This window comes from Aquarana catesbeiana, linkage group LG01 (genome assembly GCF_042186555.1).
Source record: "Aquarana catesbeiana isolate 2022-GZ linkage group LG01, ASM4218655v1, whole genome shotgun sequence".
NCBI classification, from domain to species: Eukaryota; Metazoa; Chordata; class Amphibia; order Anura; family Ranidae; genus Aquarana; species Aquarana catesbeiana.
This window is the reverse complement of record NC_133324.1, coordinates 346,754,445-346,776,353: the sequence shown is the minus strand read 5'-3', so window position 1 is coordinate 346,776,353 and position 21,909 is coordinate 346,754,445. Positions and strand designations below refer to the sequence as shown.

The following is a 21,909-nucleotide window of genomic DNA, read 5'->3' as shown; positions in this document are numbered from 1 at the left end:
GATCTACAGTGACTTTACTTCCAAGTGCAATTTCAAGTGCACTTGCAGTGCAAAGTGGATTTGCCTTTAGTAAATAACCCCCATGTCTCTCTTATGCGGAAAATCCTGATTTACTCCATAACTAACATTTTCACTATTGTAAATTCACATCAGTCTCTGCTCTCAAGGAGCTTACAATCTAAGGTCCCTAACTCACATTTATACATACACATACTAGGGCTAATTTAGACAAGAGTCATTTAACCTACCACCATGTCTTTGGAGTGTAAGAGGAAACTGGAGTACCCAGAGGAAACTCACACAGGCACAGGGAAAGCATACTCTGTGCATTTTTACTTTTTCAGCCAAATTGGGATAACACTTGCTTTATATTTGTTACATGTTCCAATTGACACAGCATAACCTAACAAAATTTTAAAAATGCCAGTTTTTAGGTGATCTTTACTTAAAACCCTTACATGTTGTCCATGCTTTGTAATGTTTAGGAGTGGGCTATGAAGTAAATTTTAATATAATTAACCCTTTGCAGTTCTCCTTTAGCTGTAAACTAGATAAATGCCCTTCCGCATTGTATGTTAACGAGGTGTAACGAGGATAAAAAATACAAAAACAGCCAAGGATCAAACCAACTAGCTGCATGAAAAAACGTAATGATGTTGAAATCAGTTATTCCACCCAACGCGTTTCTCCTTAGAAGGCATCAACTGGGAATGGAGGCATTCCCTGATTCTGACGTCATTACGTTTTTTCATGCAGCTAGTTGGTTTGATCCTTGGCTGTTTTTGTATTTTCTATCCTTTTTTGCTCCAGTTTTTTATGATTCTAATGCTTGCCGTGAATGCTTGCTGTGACTTTTTTTAGTGAAATAAACCCTTTTTAAAGTTTATCTGCACTATGAAGCCTTCCTTTTTTATTCCCTACTGAGTGCTAAACTTCCAGGATTATCTCTGTGATAAGACCCCGCCCAGGGTGTCTTGTTCCTTGACCTTGGGATTCAAGTCTGTAAGAAGGGAGCACTTACCTTTGGTCGTTGTGGTTGGATGAGAGCATATCCCCTGGATTAAAAGACTGGTGAAGGCTATTGTTGCCGGCAGGCTGATGCATCAGGCTCTTATGATCTCTATAATTTGAAGTTCAACTGATCCGGTAAGCTGCATTAATGTCATATGTTTTGGCCGCATAAACATCTCAGTTTTTCCAAGTGTTGAGAAGTCTGTTCATACTCACAAAATCACGTATATGGATTTTTGCTTTATAACACAATTGATCACAGGTTCCATGGTATGATCACTGTTCACATGGACGTTTTGGGTTGTGTTTTTTTTCATTTGTAGTCTTTTGTTCACCTGAATATATTAATTATTGTTTTTAGACAGTTATATATTCATATTATCACGTATAAGGCTTTTTTGCTTTTACAGAACAACTGAACACAGACCCCAAGGGGTGACTATAGTTCATATGGATGTTTTGTGTTGCGTTTTTTTATTTGTAGTTTTCTTCATTGGAATATAACAATTACTTTTACATGGTTATATATGGTAATGCCCCGTACACACGGTCAGATTTTCCGATGGACAATGTCCGATCGGAGCGTGTTGTCGGAAATTCCGACCGTGTGTGGGCTCCATCGGACATTTTCCATCGGATTTTCCGACACACAAAGTTGGAGAGCAGGAGATAAAATTTTCCAACAACAAAATCCGATCGCGTCAATTCCGACCGTGTGTGGCCTGTTCCGACGCACAAAGTGCCACGCATGCTCAGAAGAAATTCCGACACGGGACAGCTCGTTCTGGTAAACATAGCGTTCGCAATGGATACAGCACTTTCGTTACGCTGCAATGTTAAAAATGGTTTAATACAGCGCACTCTCTTCTTCTTTATAATGTGACAAGAATTAAGTAGTTTTGCTGCTTATATTCACACACACTTCTCACAAAGTTTTATTTGTGTTTTTTTTAGTGGGATTCCCTGAATATATTGTTATTAGTTGTCACATCTGACAGTTTTTTATATTTTTTTTTGTTTTTTTTTTTTGGATTTTCAGCCTTTTTTTTTGTTTTAATGTTTGGGTTTTTTCCAAGGCTGATCTTTGTTCAATGTTATTTTTATTTTTACTCCAGAATATTTTTGTCTGTGTTTTGTGTGTCAAGTTACCCCAACACCATTGATATCTTTTATTCTTTAATCTCCAGGAGATTGTTTGGTGTTGGTGTCCCTTGTTCATTTCACATTGTATATTTGAAATGTACCTGAATCCTCACAAACCAACTGTCATTTTTGAAGTAAAACACATAGGAGAGTATAATTCAAAACAAAAATCCTTTATTAAGGGATCAGAACCAAACAAAGAGGAAGGCAACACTGGATCAACAGGAGAAATTAGCGAAGCCTGGGGCCCCCAGGGCAGACATCAATTCTTCAACATCAAAATTGGTGGCCTGAGGAGTCCATATGCAAGGGAGGGCAGTCTGGTCCAGAATTCGCAGAGATCCAGATAGCAGCAGATGACATCAGTGTCCCCAGGCTGTGGTACCACAAGAGGCTGCATCTTTTGGCCGACCAGACTGAACCCAGGGCAATCACTGTCTGGTCTTCCTTCCACGCTTCCTTCCCGGCTGTGGCTGTGCAGTTGGAGATGTGGCAGGAGGAGGAGTAGGACCTAGAGGAGGAGGAGGGCTGGGGAGACCTGGAGGAGGACTGGGGGGACCTGGAGGAGGACTGGGAGGACCTGGAGGAGAGGGAGGAGGAGGACCTGCAGGAGGAGGAGGAGGACCATCCCAAAGATGTGTGTGAGGTGTAATTTGGCCCCTCATACCTTTCTCCAGAGCCTCCGATATGAGGGCCTCACACAAGACTTTTTGGCCCTCCTCCATCCTCTGCATTTTATAGGCTATGAAGGCAGCAATGTTCTCCTCCATGCTGTGGGGTGCTCCCAGGACCTCTGTAGCCCTCCAAAAGAATGCTATAGCAGCCTCCTCTAGGGTACTCCTCCTACTGCCACTTTCTGTTTTCAGGGGGGGTGGAGGGACCTTGATATCAGCCAGCCGGCTCGGCCCGGCCACCTCCTGGCTGAGACTTCCCTGTGTATGAAAAAGGGACATAGTTGTAATGTTTTGCATCATCAATCACAATCCTAAATTAGTACTCCCAACTAACATCTAGTTAACATCATTGATTGGACAAGCAGAAATATTTAGAGGAATGCTATACCTGGCTCAATCTGGGCTCCTCCACATATCGCCTGGAAGGCCCAGGTTGGGCGTCAGAAGCCTCAGCCAGGGGGGAAGGAAGCGTGGAAGGAAGACTGGAGAGGGATGGCCTGCCAGAAAGTGCAGCCTGTCATAGTACAACATCCTGGGGACATAGATGTCATCTGCTGCTCCGGATCTCTGTGAATCCAGGACTTTCTTGCGCTCCCTCAGATATGTGCTCCTCAGGCCACCAATGAAAATCTTTAAATAGGTGATGTCTGCCGTGGGGATCACCTGCTTCACAATTTCACACAATTGCTCCAGTGCTGCCTTCCTCTTTGCTTGGTTCTTGAAGTGGGGGTGGGTAATCTCCCACAGACCGGCATCTCTACGAATACTGACATGAAGTCATTGTCTTTCATTAAGATATCCATGTTCACTGCAAGACACAACACAAGACAAAGCCTAATGTCAGACAAAACTCTCCTAATCTTGTTACAATATAGGCCTCAATCTAGAAGCAATATAGGCACAAGTTTGTCTCTTACCTTCGTTCTTACGATCGGCGCGTCCAATGCTCCTTCCTCCGCTCACAGATCGTACGTAATACGCACGCGTGTTACGCTTTATACACACTGCGCATGCGTGTAACTCCGCCCGCCCCTGACGTTCTTTCTAGTCTATTCCCCGCCCCTTTTCGTTCGGCGCAGTGGGTAAAGAGCATGATGGCGGAGTTACAGCAGGTGCATGCTAATTCTAGCAACGAGGAGGAGGAAAGGCCGGATCCAGGCACGTCCCGATCCAGAAGGAGATGTTTTAAGGCCACAAATATGTCGTTTGGAGATGGTCGACATCATGAGGAAGTCCGACTATGACGGAAAATATGGGCCTTACCCCAACCCCAACATCCGAAAGGCCAAGATCATGACGAAAGTGGTCAGGAGCCTTGAGAGGAATTTCGGGGTACGACGATCGAAAGATCAGCTCAGGAAGCGTTGGTCGGACCTGAAGTTGAGAGAGCCAGAGCAGTACCGAAAGATCCGGAGAGTGCTGCAAAAAAGTAAGTAGTTGTGCTGTGTTCCTATTCTTTCTGTCTTTATTCCGTTCGTTCTGCTCCATATGCTTTTATTAATTGTATCGTTTAAAAGGGCAACTTTAATGTTCATGGGCCCATTATTCGTTCGTATCAAACATTTTTCTTTCGGCCTCTAGAACACCATTGTTTAGGCCATATGCATTTTCCCACATTTTTTTTGGGCCTACTTGGATGCCAAATATTTGTTTGTGTAGATGGGTTTGTTACTAGAATGAAATGCCAACTAGATTGTGTGTAAGGAGAGGACACTGAGCAGCTGTTTTCACATCTGGACACTGGAGCACTAGTGTGGGACACAAGAACACCATTTTTATTAGGGGGGGCACACAGGTGCTCCAGTGTATACTATAGGGGGGGCTACATCTGTGAAGCTTGTACCAAACAGGTAAAGTATTGCAGCTTGACAAAGGGCAATAAAAAATATACATCTTGGAACTCGGCTAAAATAGACAATTGTACACCACTTCCAAGCAATGTTTACTATTTCTAGTTCTGCCATCAAATATCTGTGTGCTAATTCTACCATTTTTGTTTTACATAGGGGAGAAAAGACTCGGAGGACACCCCTCATCCCAGGAGAACACAGACCCCCCACCTCTGGAAGAAGGGGAAATACCGCAAACCCAAGAAGCTGAGCAGGAGGAAGAAGAAGGTGTGGTGGAGATTGGCACCACAACAGGTGAGTGTCTGCGACCACAGGCTCAGGTAAAAGAGATGGATGGTGGCAGATTTTTGAGACCTTTTTTTTGTTCTTTATCTCTTTTTAGGTGATCGTGATGTGAGGGAGAGAGAACGTTTCACATCTGAAAGTGCCCAGATACTGATCAGGGAGATTATGGGGTGTAATCTCGAATTGCACAACATACAGCAACAAATCAGTGATGTTATTAAAAAAAATAATAACATCATTGATGTTTTGGGGCGAATTTAAACCCCACAAAATCACCTGTTTTCTTGTGGTCCAATCTTCCAAAAATTTTTTCAATGTTTAGAAAAGCCAAATTTGGAGGATGCACACAGTGTGCCAACATGTGCTATCTGCCATCACGGGAGATCAGTGGACGCGTTTTGGGGGTGCACCCCTTCCTCAATTATAAAGTCGCGTTGAGGAAGGGCTTGCTCCCCCAAAACACGTCCCTTGATCCCCCCTGATGGCAGATAGCACATGTTGACATTCGTAAATTGGTGTGCATCTTCCAAATTTGGCTTTTCCAGGGGTGATTTCCCCCCATCTGAACGCTATATCAAACCCAGTTCCTAAATACTGATGTCTGATATAGCCTTCAGGTTTTACCATATGTGAACTTTGTAAGTTCAAGTTTTTTGGCTTTCTTGTTGGTTTTACACAGGCCTGTTTTATCTGAAATGGATATTTCGATTTTTGATAATGCTACTGCAAAAATTGTTATACAACAAACATGTTGGTTTGTTTTAAAAACCTTTCGTAAATGCACATGTGATTGTGCAGGTATAAAAAAGTGCCTTACTCAAGAATGTGTGGATTATTGTCTCAACACTATAACACTTTTGGGGTGATGTAATTGCTGTTTTATGCAAAAATGGGGGTTATTTCATAAGGGCAAATACACTTTGCACTACAAGTGCAGGTTCAGTGCAGTTGCAAGTGCACTTGTAGTGAAATGTGTTTTTGCATTTAGGAAGTACCAGCCAACACTGTTTTTTATAAGGTTACCCAATCATGACATTTTCTGCACTCAACACATTTCTGTCAGGGTCAGCTAAAACAAACACAAGCAGTAAATGTCCACCAAGAATTTCTTTTGGTTGTTTTCTATTTGAAAAAGGTTTCACAGATTGTCTGGCATATTGATAGCCCCCTACCCGCAAAGAACTCCAGGTAGCGTAACCGGACATCACGGGCACTCAGGGAGGGCAAGCCAGGACGGCCACTTTCAAGCGCCGTCAGTGTTGATGGATTTGGGATTCCGGCCTCAGGCCCAACTGAGCCAGCATAGTTGGCTGAATTTTTTCTTAAAAAATTATGGAGAACACAGCAGGCAAGTATTATATGGTTCAGTTTATACTCCGCCATATGGATGGGTGTCAGAAATAATCGGAACCGGCTGGCCAGGATTCCAAATGTGTTCTCCACCACTCTTCGGGCTCTGGCCAGCCGGTAATTAAAAACCCTCTGTTCCGGGGTGAGGGTCCTCATCGGGAATGGCCGCATCAGGTGGTCCCCCAGCGCAAATGCTTCATCAGCAACGAACACAAATGGGAGACCTTCAACATTGTCCTCTGGAGGTGGCAAGTCCAAGCTGCCATTCTGGAGACGCCTGTAGAACTCCGTCTGGGCGATCACTCCACCATCGGATATCCGGCCATTCTTCCCCACGTCCACATACAAGAACTCGTAATTAGCCGACACCACCGCCAACATCACTATACTATTAAACCCCTTGTAATTATAATAGTACGACCCCGAGTTGGGTGGTGGGACGATGTGGACGTGTTTCCCATCAATTGCCCCTCCTTTTTCACAGAAACATGGCAAGCAGATTAGACACAAACATTATGGGGCAACCTCCAGATATCATTTATTAAGGGGAATTTAACAACAACAAAGTATAAGGTACACCTATCATATTCCCCCTCCCCCCTCATGGGCCATTTCTAACATTATAGGGGGGGGGACTCTTGGACAGGTAACCCTCTTCACTTCATTGAGAGATGAATGCCTAAATAATGGGTATTACTTGGAACAGACTCTCCTTAGTTACACTATTGGAAGACCACTGGACAGGTAAGAAGTGTCATAATACAAAGATATAAATACACACTGTACACATTTGAGCACATTTGAACATTCTGCTATTACCTATCAAGATAATAATAGGATACAAGAACTTTAAACAGTACCATTGGAAAGTATACAGGCAGGCCCTTGCACTACATGCTTTGGGGAATTCATCCATAAATCTGACCAGTAAAGAGGTGGGTATAGTGTGTATGGGATTGGCAAAGTCAGCAGATAGATGATTGAGGATAGAGAATTGGGATCAGCTGACTTAGCAGTTGGGGGAGGGAGGGTTACAAAAAATTTGGGGACACCACAAAAAAAGCCTCTGGCACTCTGCCTGAATTTAAATAAAAAATAACATTTCCAAACATTTTAGGGGGTGTTTGGGGTAAAGCACTACTATAGAGCTGATAAAATACATTGTTAAGTGACTACATGAGGTGAATATAGGGCAGGAGACACCATGCTGGAGAGGTTATTGAAGGGCAAATATGTATGAAGGACATAAAATAATAATTACATAAAAATCCAGCATGCATGAGGACAAAGGGGACATTCACAGCATATTACAATCATGGTAATTAGGGAATGAGGAAAGAAATACAATATATTATCAAACATTCAATACAATAAAATGGGATATAAAAGGATAAAAATCTTACCTTCATATATTCCTTCTGCAGGACCTGGATGATGGCAGAACAGGTCTCTGGGATAATGATCCCCAGAGCCTGGGGGGAGATGCCTGTCGAGAACTTGAGGTCCTGCAGGCTTCTCCCTGTGGCCAAATACTGCAAGGTAGCGACCAGCCTCTGCTCCGCAGTGATGGCTTGCCTCATGCAGGTATCCTGCCTGCTAATATAGGGGGTCAGCGAAGCCAACAAACGGTGAAACAGGGGGTCCGTCATCCTGAGAAAGTTCCTGAAATCATCAGGATTATTCTCACGGATCTCACGGAGCAAAGGCATATGACAGAACTGCTCACGCTGAAGCAACCAATTCTTGGTCCATGAACTCCTCCCCACCCTGTTCATGGACTGGACTTGTGTCAAGGTCAGGACCCCAACACCAAGCCCCGCACAGCACGAACTCTACGAGGAGTACGCATACGAAACATGGCTAGAAAACGGTCGGCTGCTCAGAACGAAGTAACAGAACTTAACAGTAACAGCACTGAAGAACAGCAAGGCCTGTGAAGAGCGACCTGAAAACCAGTAACGAACGAACAAGAATACAATGACTACTTAAAGTCACGCGGAACTTGCTTGCACGCACTGAAGAGCAGATACAAACCCACAAGGACAAACTGAATGGCAGAAAACGATCTGAAAGCCACGAGTCTGAAAAAGCGCGAGTCGTCTCTCACCTAACTTTTACTAACACGAGATTAGCAAAAGGAGCCCAAAGGGTGCCGCGCCTGGTTCTGAACCGGCCTTTTCTAGTCTCGTCGTACGTGGTGTACGTGACCGCGTGGTTGTCGATCGGAAATTCCGACAACTTTGTGCGACTGTGTGTAGGCAAAACAAGTTTGAGCCAACATCCGTCGGAAAAAATTCTAGGATTTTGTTGTCGGAATGTCCGAACAAAGTCCGACCGTGTGTACGCCCTATAACACATACAGTGGGGACGGAAAGTTTTCAGACCCCCTTAAATTTTTCACTCTGTTATATTGCAGCCATTTGGTAAAATCATTTAAGTTAATTTTTTTTTCCTCATTAATGTACACACAGCACTCATATATTTAACTCAGGTGCTGACCATTTCTTCTGATCATCCTTGAGATGGTTCTACACCTTCATTTGAGTCCAGCTGTGTTTGATTATACTGATTGGACTTGATTAGGAAAGCCACACACCTGTCTATATAAGACCTTACAGCTCACAGTACATGTCAGAGCAAATGAGAATCATGAGGTCAAAGGAACTGCCTGAAGAGCTCAGAGACAGAATTGTGGCAAGGCACGGATCTGGCCAAGGTTACAAAAAAATTTCTGCTGCACTTAAGGTTCCTAAGAGCACAGTGGCCTCCATAATCCTTAAATGGAAGACGTTTGGGAAGACCAGAACCCTTCCTAGAGCTGGCCGTCCGGCCAAACTGAGCTATTGGGAGAAGAGCCTTGGTGATAGAGGTAAAGAAGAACACAAAGATCACTGTGGCTGAGCTCCAGAGATGCAGTCGGGAGATGGGAGAAAGTTGTAGAAAGTCAACCATCACTGCAGCCCTCCACCAGTCGGGGCTTTATGGCAGAGTTCCCCGACGGAAGCCTCTCCTCAGTGCAAGACACATGAAAGCCTGCATGGAGTTTGCTAAAAAAAACACCTGAAGGACTCCAAGATAGTGAGAAATAAGATTCTTTGGTCTGATGAGACCAAGATAGAACTTTTTGGCCTTAATTCTAAGCGGTATGTATAGAGAAAACCAGGCACTGCTCATCACCCGTCCAATACAGTCCCAACAGTGAAGCATGGTGGTGGCAGCGTCATGCTGTGGGGGTGTTTTTCAGCTGCAGGCACAGGACGACTGATTGTAATCGAGGGAAAGATGAATTCTGCCAAGTACAGGGATATCCTGGACGAAAACCTTCTCCTCCAGAGTGCTCAGGTTTACCTTCCAACAAGACAATGACCCTAAGCACACAGCTAAAATAACAAAGAAGTGGCTTCACAACAACTCTGTGATTGTTCTTGAATGGCCCAGCCAGAGCCCTGACTTAAACCCAATTGAGCATCTCTGGAGAGACCTAAAATGGCTGTCCACCAACATTTACCATCCAACCTGACAGAACTGGAGAGGGTCTGCAAGGAGGAATGGCAGAGGATCCCCAAATCCAGGTGTGAAAAACTTGTTGCATCTTTCCCAAAAAGACTCATGGCTGTATTAGATCAAAAGGGTGCTTCTACTAAATACTGAGCAAAGGGTCTGAATACTTGGGACCATGTGATATTTCAGTTTTTCTTTTTTAATAAATCTGCAAAAATGTCAAAAATTCTATGTTTTTCTGTCAATATGGGGTGCTGCGTGTACATTAATGAGGAAAAAAATGAACTTAAATGATTTTTAGCAAATGGCTGCAATATAACAGAGTGAAAAATTTAAGGGGGTCTGAATACTTTCCGTCCCCACTGTAGATACTTAGGTGGTTTATGTTTACATTTGTTCATTTATATGTTCACTGCTTGAGAATGAGGTGAATCATTAGTGGATGCGCACTTTTTTCTTTTGGATTATATATGTTAGGGCTTTTTTGTATTTAGGCTAACACAAGCAGCTGCACCGTTTTTTCCTTGTATATGGTTAGTGCAGAATTTTTTCTTTTAGCTATTCTGTTTTACTAGTCAAATTCGTTCCTCTTCTACTATATTTTTAGGTCTGGATAAAAAATAAATGGGTAATGTCATCACGCACGTATAAGGTAGTACTGTATTTATTGGCATATAACACGCACTTTTTCACAATGAAAATCGGGTGCAAATAGCACGTGCATGTTAAACGCCAATATTTCAAGTTTAGCTGCCTCGGAGGGGACAGGGAGGGGGCGGGACGAGCACTGTCAGATTACATACAGTGAGAATCTCCTGTTTACTTGGGGGCCTCTGTAATAGGAAGTCCCGTCTCCTAGGCCACTGTTCTGTCTATTATAGGAGATTCTCACTGTATGTAAGATGTTGCCGCTCGTCCCTCCCTGTCCCCTCAAGGCTGCAGATGGGCATTGATCAGGCTGCATTGATGGCAATGGTGAGGCTGCAGATGGGCACTGACCCTTATTTTGCTTCAAAGTTCCTTATTTAAAATTTAAGTTTTTTCATGAAACTTCCCTCTTAAAATGTTATACGCCGATAAATACGGTAATTGGAATTTCAGGTTAATGTGCTAATACTTGCTGTACATAGAGCAGAGGTGGTTTTCTTGATGCAATTTATCTTTATGTGACAAGGAATGGTGCACTTGACCTCCAGAAGATTTACCGCCCCCCCATGATTCTAGGGCATTTTTTGCGATACGGCACTGCGTTATTTTAACTGACTATTGCGCGGTCGGTCAGGCAATGCTGTACCCAAATGAAATGTATGTCCTTTTTCTCCCACAAATAGAACTTTCTTTTGGTGGTATCTGATCACCACTGGGTTTTTTATTGTTTGCGTTATAAACAAAAAAGAGCAAAAATTTTGAAAATAAAAAAATATATATTTTTTACATTTTGCTATAAAACACATCCAAAAAAAATGTTTAAAAAATCTAACTTCTTCATAAATTTAGGTCAATATATATATTCTGCTACATATTTTTGGTAAAAAAATCCCAATAAGTGTATATTGATTGGTTTGTGCAAAAGTTATAGCATCTACAAACTATGAGATATATACTGGAATTTTTATTTATTTATTTTAAACTAGTAATGGCGGCGATCAGCGACTTTTAGCAGGACTGTGATATTGCGGCAGACAGTCTGATACTTTTTACACTTTGTGAGAACCAGTGACGCTAATACAGTGATCAGTGCTAAAAACGTGCACTGTCACTGTGCTAATGACACTGGCTGGGAAGGGGTTAAACATCTAGGGCGATCAAAGGGTTAACTGTGTGCCTAACCAGTGTTTTTGTGTACTATTTGTGCTGGTTTTATTAAGGGATCTGATGATTTTTTTATCCCACAAATTGAAGATGAGAGCACAACTTGAATAGAGCACTAACGTTGGAAGAGGAGTGGATTTACATGGAGTGGGAAGAATATTCACATATTGTCCAGCACATAAGACAGATGTATTTGTTTATCGATTACTCCCAATTTTGGATGTGAGTAATCACATGAAAGATGGTTTGTTCATTCACAAATATTAACTTTGGAATATTGTTTATTTGTGGTCATGTGATATGTTATTTTTTAAAATAGTGACATGCTGGTACAGTGCCACATAATTTTTTGGTACAATGTTTTTATTGAGATATGAAACAGGGGAAATCAGATAACAAATTCCCATACAGGGGATATGGACATAAAACATAAGAAAGAAATTCACGTAGAAGTACATAATAAAACATATATTATGAGGGTATAGATTATAAACTGACATCGACCCACCAGCCAGAGCCGGGGGTCAGTGCGTTATGCCCGAGCCTTGAGACCCAGGGGCTAAGGCAAGGGGGAGCGGAGTTGTCTGCAGGACGGGGAGGAGAAAAACAATAAAAAAACAAACAAAATAAACAAAAACAAACACAAAAACACACACAACAGTGGGGGAGTGGGGGGGGGGGGTGGTAGGTGTAGAACAGAGCGGCAAGCAAGAGGCCCAGAAACAGAGAGGAAGTGGGAAAGAGAAAGGAGGGTCCCCCAGGCTGGAAACGAGGTCAAATTAGATTTATCATCCCAGACTAGTCGGATGTAGATTAGGGAGTGCGTAGGACTACCATGGGGCCCACACCCTAAGGAATTTTGCATGGGAGTTGTGGAGGACCCTGGACATTTTTTCGTGGATCATAAGGGTCGTCAAGGTATAATTTACCTATGTGAATAGCAGGAGAAGGCGTCTCATAGACACAATAGCCACTTCACAGAAGCAGGGAAGACCATCCACGTTCCAACAGATCAGACACTGCACCGATATATGGGGGAGGAGGGGTGTGAAGACAGAAGCTCTCATATACTCCCACAGTGTTGAAAGGTGGACCCTTACCCTCAATGGTGGACCTCCCTTCTAGCGAGGTCTTACACGCAAGCAGACTTGGCCCTCTGCGGGGACTGTGGATGGATGGTATCCGAATCCTGCTGGTATACTGTGCGTCTCCGATCTGGCATGTACCAACTCTCCAACCTGAAGGGGGTGATAAGTCCACTTATCCCATAGGGAGGTGGGTAAAAATAGAAAAAAGGGGCTCCGATGGTGTAGTATGTATGTTAAAATGTATTATTGTTTAAAATGACAGAGTCACAAAATGTATACTCCATAAGAAAAATACAAAAAAGCCGGCATAAAATAGCAAACACCCGTGCAAATCATGGGGCGGTTTTGAGTGACGGCTTACGATGCGTAGCCACGCCCTACTAGTTTCGTCACATCTGACGTCTTCAAAGGGGCACGGGCGACGCATCAAGTCATCACCTAAATAGTGCAGAGCATAAACCAAGCCTCGTTCCTGACATGATATCAACGCTCGGCAATAAACACAAAGCTAGACGGGGAGACAACCAAGCCTCTATCTGGTGTTCTTCCACGTAATTAATGCTGCCATGGTAACCACTGATAAACTAAGATCCCTCTCCCGGGAAGAAATTAACCCCTGGAGAGGAAAATCCCTAATACAGTCTAATGGGCAACTACAGCCTATGACACCTAATGTTCACAATATTCAAAAGATTTTAAGGGGCATTAATGAACATTTAAACAGTATATTACCCCTAACTGGAGCACTGTGAAAAAATCTTGTGATTAGATATTATTTAAAAATTACTGAAAAAATAAAAATAAAAGAATAAAAAATAAAAATGAATAAAATTATTACACACTAAGAAAAATTTCACCGAAATTGTACAGTATACTGAAAAATATAAAAAAAATGTTTTATATTTATTTTTATAAGCGTGTTCCCCTCTAAGAATAATGAAATAGGCGCATTGATTACGTGGAAGAACACCAGATAGAGGCTTGGTTGTCTCCCCGTCTAGCTTTGTGTTTATTGCCGAGCGTTGATATCATGTCAGGAACGAGGCTTGGTTTATGCTCTGCACTATTTAGGTGATGACTTGATGCGTCGCCCGTGCCCCTTTGAAGACGTCAGATGTGACGAAACTAGTAGGGCATGGCTACGCATCGTAAGTCGTCGCATTTTGTGACTCTGTCATTTTAAACAATAATACATTTTAATATACATACTACACCATCGGAGCCCCTTTTTTCTATTTTTACCCACCTCCCTATGAGATAAGTGGACTTATCACCCCCTTCAGGTTGGAGAGTTGGTACATGCCAGATCGGAGACGCACAGTATACCAGCAGGATTCGGATACCATCCATCCACAGTCCCCGCAAAGGGCCAAGTCTGCTTGCGTGTAAGACCTCGCTAGAAGGGAGGTCCACCATTGAGGGTAAGGGTCCACCTTTCAACACTGTGGGAGTATATGAGAGCTTCTGTCTTCACACCCCTCGTCCCCCATATATCGGTGCAGTGTCTGATCTGTTGGAACGTGGATGGTCTTCCCTGCTTCTGTGAAGTGGCTATTGTGTCTATGAGACGCCTTCTCCTGCTGTTCACTCTATGGACTGCCTTCTCTCCTCTCTTTTCAACTGAATATTTTTCAACTAAACACCTTTCTATCTGAGGACTGTTTTTTACTTTATTTTATTGTATTGGTGGTGATAACCTTAGGGTTTGTAATGATTTATGTTTTCAAGCACATTTGCACATTTTTTCACCATATAGCAATTATTGGTATTGCCTTTGATGTATGATTCTTGTTCAGATTTGGATTGTTTTCATTAACATTTGTTTTGCAATTTTATTATTTCTATTTTTTCTTTATTCCTTTTGAATTGTTTACACTGATGGAGAGTGTTTCAACTATGAGTATTGATTATGAGCGCACGCTTTTTCTTTTTCTTTGATTTATTTTACACAGATATTGGTGTTTTATTCGTGCAGCTCTAAGTTTTTTCACACAATTTTCTTCAGCGCGGTTTTTTCCTTTTTATTTTATACCTATGTGAATGAGACAAAAGGTTTTTTCCAAGCCCTCGCTATTGTTCATTTGGTAGCGATAAATAAGTATGTGGCTAGTTTCTGCTGGTGAGATAAAAGGCCCGGGAACAGGCAATGGAGTAATGCAAATTTGGGGTCCTTGCGGAAAGGAACATGAAATAGGGAGGATAGTAGGCCAAAGACCCTTGACCAAAATCCTGCAAGACGGGGGCAAGACCACCACGTGTGCAGTTCATCTCCTAGTTGACCACAACCCCGAAAGCATCTGTCATTGCATGATAGGTTTGACTTGGCGATATGGGCTGGGACCCAGTACCAGCGCAGGAGGACCTTATAGGCCACCTCCAACGTGGCAGTGTTAAAGGAGCATTTTGTTATGCTGGACCAGGCCTTACTCCAGTTTGCAAGATCTATGGGGGACAGGTCACGTTCCCATTTAAGCACATAGGAAAGGGTAGTGGAAGTGCTGCCGTCAGTTAGTAAGGAGTAAGGAGATCATAGAGATGGTGCCGCGAGCACCTGGACAATGCTGGCAGGTGTGCTCAAAGGCAGTCATTTGATATGGAAAGGAGCCAAGGCACCGGAGGGAAGTTATCCAGTGTCGCAGCTAAATGTAACGGAAGAGTTCGGTAGGCGAAGCTTCATGGGTCTCTTGAATCGAGGACCACATGGGGAAGGCGCCGGTATTAAGAAAGTGACGGACCAGTGAGAACCCATGGACAGGCCACCACGAAAAAATGTGAGGTTGTTCCGAGCCAGGTGGGAACATAGGATTATTCAAGAGGGGAAGCAGCGGCAGGAATGGGGACATAGGTTTGCCTGAGTATCGTATCGAGTCCCATAATTTCAGACTGTGTATCACGAGGGGGCTGGCAGAAGGCGGTCCCATTTTAGGGGGTAGCCACAATAAGGCAGAGATGGGGACTGGCGCGTAGTTAGGTACCTCCAGAAGAACCCATAGGGGGATGTCAGACGTTGCATGGAGCATGGAGAGTTGGGAATTTTGAGCTGCCTGATAATACTTTGCAACGTCTGGAACACCCAGCCCGCCCCATAACCTATGAGCATAGAGAGTAGAGCGGGAAACCCTGGGGCGTTTATTTGCCCAGATAAAGGTGAGAAGTCTGTTCTGAAGTAGCCGCAGATAGAAAGCAGGGACCCGGACAGGAAGAGTTCGAAAAAAGTAAATAATCTTTGGGAGAATGGTCATCTTGACCGCGTGGATACGGCCGATCCAAGTTAAAGTGGGGAATCGCCAAGACGCCATGAGAGCCATGATAGTGCACAAGAGTGGGTAGTAGTAGGCAGAGAAAAGGGAAGCATAAGAGGGGGTTAACTTGATGCCCAAGTAGTCCAGCGAGGAACTTGCCCAATGGTAGGGGAAGGAAGATTGGAGATGTAAGGCTAGGGGACCTGGGAGAGCAACGTTCAGAGCAGTTGTTTTGTGTGGGTTGATTTGGAGGCCTGAAATAGTAGCAAAGCGGTTAGAAGGGCCTGGAGGTTTGGTAGGGTGACAATGGGATTGGTGAGGGTCAGGAGGGCATCGTCAGCGAACATGTTCAATTTATAGCTGTCACCTGCGTAAGGGATGCCCGTGATGTTAGGGTCTGCCCTAAGGGCAGTGCCACATTATTTTCAACCTCCAAATCCTGTAAATGCCTCATAGCACACACATCCGTGAAATCCATAATAGATGTATGAGATACCACTGCATCATATTTTTCTACCACCTAATCATCAATTGTGCACAGGACAACACATTCTCATTTCCAGTGATAACCCTCAATTGGTGTTGTTCATATAAGTAGATAGTAAATGTTTTCTTGGCAGTAAATTCATCTCTTGGGTGATATCAAAAATGGCCGATACATTCTTGGTTTTTGATTCATCGTTCTTTATAATCCTATTCCTTCTGGGTTTTACAACTCCTCTCCTAAATTTTTACATTTTCTTTGCCCCCCCGTGTTTCTTGCTATTGTGCAATGGAAGGTTTATCTATGATTATGTCCTTTGCAAAATAGTCTACAAGTTTCCCCTTGTGATCCCTGCGAATCTCAGAGGAATCTCAGAGGAATCAGAGATACCAAAGATCTTACCCTGTGTATCAGAGAAACATGTTTTGTCCCCAAGACTTGGATTGAATAGTCCCTCCAAATAGATTTTTTTGCCCTGGGGTTGTCTTTGTTTATAGTTGTTTCTACTGGATCTCATTCATTGTCATGCAGACATTGAAATCTATCTGTTTGTGTTCTTCTCTAAGTTATTCAGAGTCATTCAATTTCTTATTCATATATTAAAATGTTGATGTCCCTTTTTATATTACTGTAGGTTTAACTGAGTATTTGGATCTTAACATGTACCTCAACCAAAACATTTTGCTTATGGTTCGAAATCATATACATTAATGTAAAAGAAGTCTCATCCATTCTCTTTTAAAGGTTTCACCTCTAACCTCAAATAGTAGGATTGTTTTTAATCCTGAGACCACAGGGGATTCTTCCCTCTTGTATTCAGTTAGGGCTGCAACATACCACCATAGCCTTATGGGACAAAAGTTTTTGGAATTTCCGCAATCTGTTCACAGTTCTCCTTTTCATCAAACATTCCTTCAGAGCGCTTGGTCACACTAGGAGAAGTAAATAAGACAAGATAAGGCAAAATGCCTAGTTTCCAGGGGCGGCCTGTCCATTGTGGGTGCATGGGCACCGTCCCCCCTATCCATGCCCCGCCGCCCTCCCTATCAATGCGCTGGGGAAGCGGGTCGGACACCCGATTGGCTGAAAGGACAGGGGATCCTATTGGACACCTAGGAGAAGAAGGGAGGAGCCGCACAGAAGACACAGGAGCCCGCCATCCATAGAAGCCTGCTGCCGCCCGAGCCTGCAGCCCGCCATTGTCTGCTGCTGCCACCAAAGCCCGTCGCTGCCTACCGGAGCCCGCAACCCACCTGCCGGGGCCTGCTTGGGTAAGTGCGGGGCCGGGGGGTGCTGACATGCCACTGACCAATGGGGGGGGCCCCCACCACTGCTAGTTTCCTATGAGGGAAGTTCACATCCATAGCATTGCAGTGGTGTGCGTTAAAAAAGGACAACATGCAGTACTTTTTTCAGCCCAGTAGGATGCAACATGAACCACAACAGTGCTCCAGTGAATAGAACTATATTGAAAAGTGACTTCACCAGGACTGGCACATCTGCACTGTGTGCCCCTAGAGCACACCAGCGGCCATGCCTTCAGCTTGTGTGAAATCCTACCTGTTTTTAAAGACTAGCTTTTAGCCTGCAAAGAGCCTCCCTTTGTTCATAAAGTTCATTGACCCCCAGGCCAATTCGGACATTTCTCTCATGTAAAAATCAACATTTTTTTTTGCTAGAAGATTACTTAGAACCCCAAAATATTATATATATTTTAAGCAGAGGCCCTGTTGAATATAATGGTGGGTGTTGCATTTTTTTTTGTCAGGTGATATTTGCACAGCAGTTTTTCAAATGTTTTGGAAAAAATACACTTTAGTGAATCTTAGTGAACCAAAGCACAATATAATACCCAACATTTTGGTAAAATATAAAAGACGATGTTACACCAAGTAAATATTGGCTTGAATACTCCTGCGCTACCAGCTCTATAATTAAAGTGTAGGAAATGTACCTAGTGCTTAATAACTGGAGCTTGCTGCTAGCACTGATTTGTGTTCCCACAACATTAAAATGAATACTTGTTATAAAGTGCTGCGCTATTCTTGATTGCGTCAAAGCGCAATGTGCTAATTAATAAGTCTAAAGCATAAATAATACAATCAATGCGACCCAAAAAAATCTTAATAATAGTGACTCATGATCTTAATAATAATGATAATAATACCATCAATGTGATCAAATAAAATCTAAATAATAATGACTCATTATATTAATAATGATACTCAATTATTATAACAAATGAACAACTGCATCAAAATATAGTGATTAAAGTGATCAGAAGTTCATGTTCACTAAGTGCATCCACAACTTCTCCAATAGTTTTTTTCTGTGTGTTAAAAATGTGTGGTGCCCTTCACCTTTCGCAATCAAGTAGAACCCGACCTTGCTACACACCACGTGCTTGTAATAGGCTCCCAGAACTCTCACCTCAAATCAATATCACTAGCACACGTATTGCCCAGTACACCTTATGTTACTCCTCCTCTGGATGAGTACCACTTGTCCTCAGTGGTCCCTCTCCAGGTGTCTCCTCTCTGTTATGCAGGCTATGTTTATGGCTCCTTTAAATTCACCTCTAGAACTTATGCGGCCAATCTGCATAGCACGCAGGTTAGGAGGTAAGAATACAAGGCTCCCATAGTGTAATATGTTAAAAGCTAAACAATTTTATTGGACACATTGATGGTATTATTATTATTATTATCACTATTATTAAGATCATGAGTCACTATTATTGAGATTTTATTGGGTCACATTGATGCTTTAGGCTTAATTAGCACATTGCACTTATGCAGCGTACACACGAGCAGACTTTTCGACCGGACTGGTCCGACGGACCGAGTCCGGCGGACAATTCGACCGTGTGTGGGCTTCATCGGACCTGCAGCAGACTTTTTCGGTCGAAAATCTGACTGACTTTAGATTTGGAATATGTTTCAAATCTTTCCGACTGACTCGAGTCCGGTCAAAAAGTCAGCTTATCTGTATGCTAGTCAGACGGACGAAAACCGACACTAGGGCAGCTATTGGCTACTGGCTATCAACTTCCTTATTTTAGTCCAGTCGTACGTCATCATGTACGAATCCGTCAGACTTTGGTGTGATCGTGTGTAGGCAAGTCCGTTTGTTCAGAAAGTCCGTCGGAAGTCCGCCGAAAGTCCGTCGGATAGACCGTCGGACCAGTCCGGTCGAAAAGTTTGCTCGTGTGTATGCAGCATTAGACACAATTAAGAGTAGCGCAGCACTTTATAACAAGGACACCAAGTAAATAGATACTTTAATTTCAAAGCATTTACAGGTTACCAGTTTAGAGTTACATTGGAGGTCTGGCCCCAGAATTACTGCTCTCACTCTGATGTTCGTGGTGATACCTCACGTGTGGTGCAATCACCGTTTACATATGCATGTGAGCACGGAGGGTTGGAGCGCTTTGCATTTTTAAAAATTATTTTATTTAAATGTATTTTTTACACTGTCCCTTTTATTTATTTTTATTTTATGGCTGCAAGCGCTGAACGGATGCTGGTTTTCCAGCATGTCCCTTTGACAAAAGCTAGTCAATAGACTAACTTCTGTCATACAGACAGCTGTACACACTGACTTGGACCAATTAAACTGTGTATATACTGCACCTGGCTGATTCCCCTGGAAGCTTGAAATCACTGAATCTTGGTAATCTTCAGGTGCTGAGTGGCTGGCTTGATGGATTGTGAAAACAGGAGGTTCTCTGCTCAGCACGGCATCATTCATTTTCTGAATGAATGCAAAGAGTTCTCCAATTGGAGGAGGTGGAGAGAGTAACGTAACTGCTCTGCCCCTCCTCTTTCAATCAGAGAACCCTTTGCCCCTGCCGAACAGCCAACCTCCTGTGTTCAGTAAGCAGGATTACAGCCACTCGGCCTGGGACCTGGAAGCAAGTGGAGATCACTAAAGAAAGAAGTGATCTCTACTTCAGTGATTTCCAGATTCCAGGAAGATCAGCCAGGTATGGTATATACATAATAACGATGGTCCAAGCTGAACCAATGTAACTATGTATTCAATAGCCATGCCTGTAATTATTCCTTAATTGTGATACCAGGTTCACTATTTACACTCTTACATGTGAGATCTGTTGCATATAATGAGGCAGGACAACTCATATATTATTTGACAGACCTAGGGATCATGTATATATCAGCAAAAAGACAAATGCTTTTAAATCTAGTGAGACCCGTAGGAGAGAATAGACGGAGGGGATGCATGACTATGGGAGGAACAGGGGTCAGGGAACGGTCAGTCAGGTCAGTGGTGGGTCACAGGTTCAGCTCTTACCTGATTGGAGGTAGAAGTTGGTGGGGGCTGGATTCAGAGGTTGGGGTCCGGTGTAGGGGGTGGATTCTGCATCACTCGGAGAAGTTTGGAGAGGAGACATCTTCTTGGGACATACGTGCTGGTCACCTGCAGGTAGACAGACAGGGAGATGAGTGAGCTAGAGGCCTTGTTAGCTCAGGTCAGGGCCGCAGCAGTCGAACGGGGCCCTCAGTGGCTGCAGCAGCAGCTGGCTGACGTACTTGGGGGGTCGGGATCTTCTACTTCACCTGTCCCTTCTTCCCCGGGGAGGAAACGAGCTAGAAAGGTGCGCCCGCCGGAGCGCCTGAGCCCATCTCCTGTCCCTAAGGCTCATCGAGCGAGAAGGAGCCCCTGTCCCAGGGACCCTCCAGGGCTTACTGCGGGGCTGCCTGCTCATGCTTCCGGTGTGGGCCCTGGGAGGAATCCTACCCCACGGCGCTCTTCTACTGCTCGCAGCTCAGGCCGGAGCATGCGGCAGCCCTCCCCCTCCCCCCCCCGTGTAGATGTACTGTGTGGGAGGGCTGCTCAGCGGGGGAGACGCAGCGGGATGCGCAGTGGGGGGCGTCCCTGCCCCTCAGCTGTCCAGAGAGAGAAGGATGCCCAGGCTTCAGGGAGACTCACTGGGGGGGTGCCGTCATCGTCCCCCGCCAGCCGCCGACACAGGGCTCCGGAGCGTTCGGCTCCCTCTGCCACTGCTGCGCAGAGCGGAGCTCAGCTGGATGAGATTGTAGTCACGAACAGCGGTGGGGTGGGAGCGCCCTCTGCTGGTTCACCATCCACATCGCAGGCGGGACGTCACAGCAGGAAGAGTGTGAAGGCCCAGGCTGGGGGACACGCCCCCTTAAAGAGACAGCGCGTCCCTGCTGCAGCTGGGGGTACTACTGTGCCCAGCAGCTCTTCCATGGAGAGAACAGAGCCCGGGGCTGAAGAGGAGGCTTCCAGGAGCCCTGAAGAGGAGCCGCTTGTGCAAATGAGGCAGGGGACGTCGCCGCGGCAAGATTCTTCGGCTGAGTCCGGTGAGCTCACCAGCGCGGATGAAGACGATCGATCGGTCGGGAGGCGTCCTGCTTTGCGGAGCCAGCTGGGATCCGGACAAACGGCTAGTCGTGTGGCGGTTCGGCTGCAGCCTGGTAA

General features: G+C 44.2%; 1 long non-coding RNA gene across 1 annotated transcript; it reads right to left on the bottom strand.

Annotated features, from left to right (window-relative positions):
• Window positions 1-20,757: 20,757 nt before the first annotated feature.
• Window positions 20,758-21,534, bottom strand: LOC141145431 (uncharacterized). Its single transcript, XR_012244560.1, has 2 exons — window positions 21,397-21,534; window positions 20,758-20,883 (listed from the first exon to the last, which is right to left on the bottom strand). It is a non-coding gene; the product is annotated as an uncharacterized lncRNA (long non-coding RNA).
• Between the last annotated feature and the right edge of the window lie 375 nt (window positions 21,535-21,909).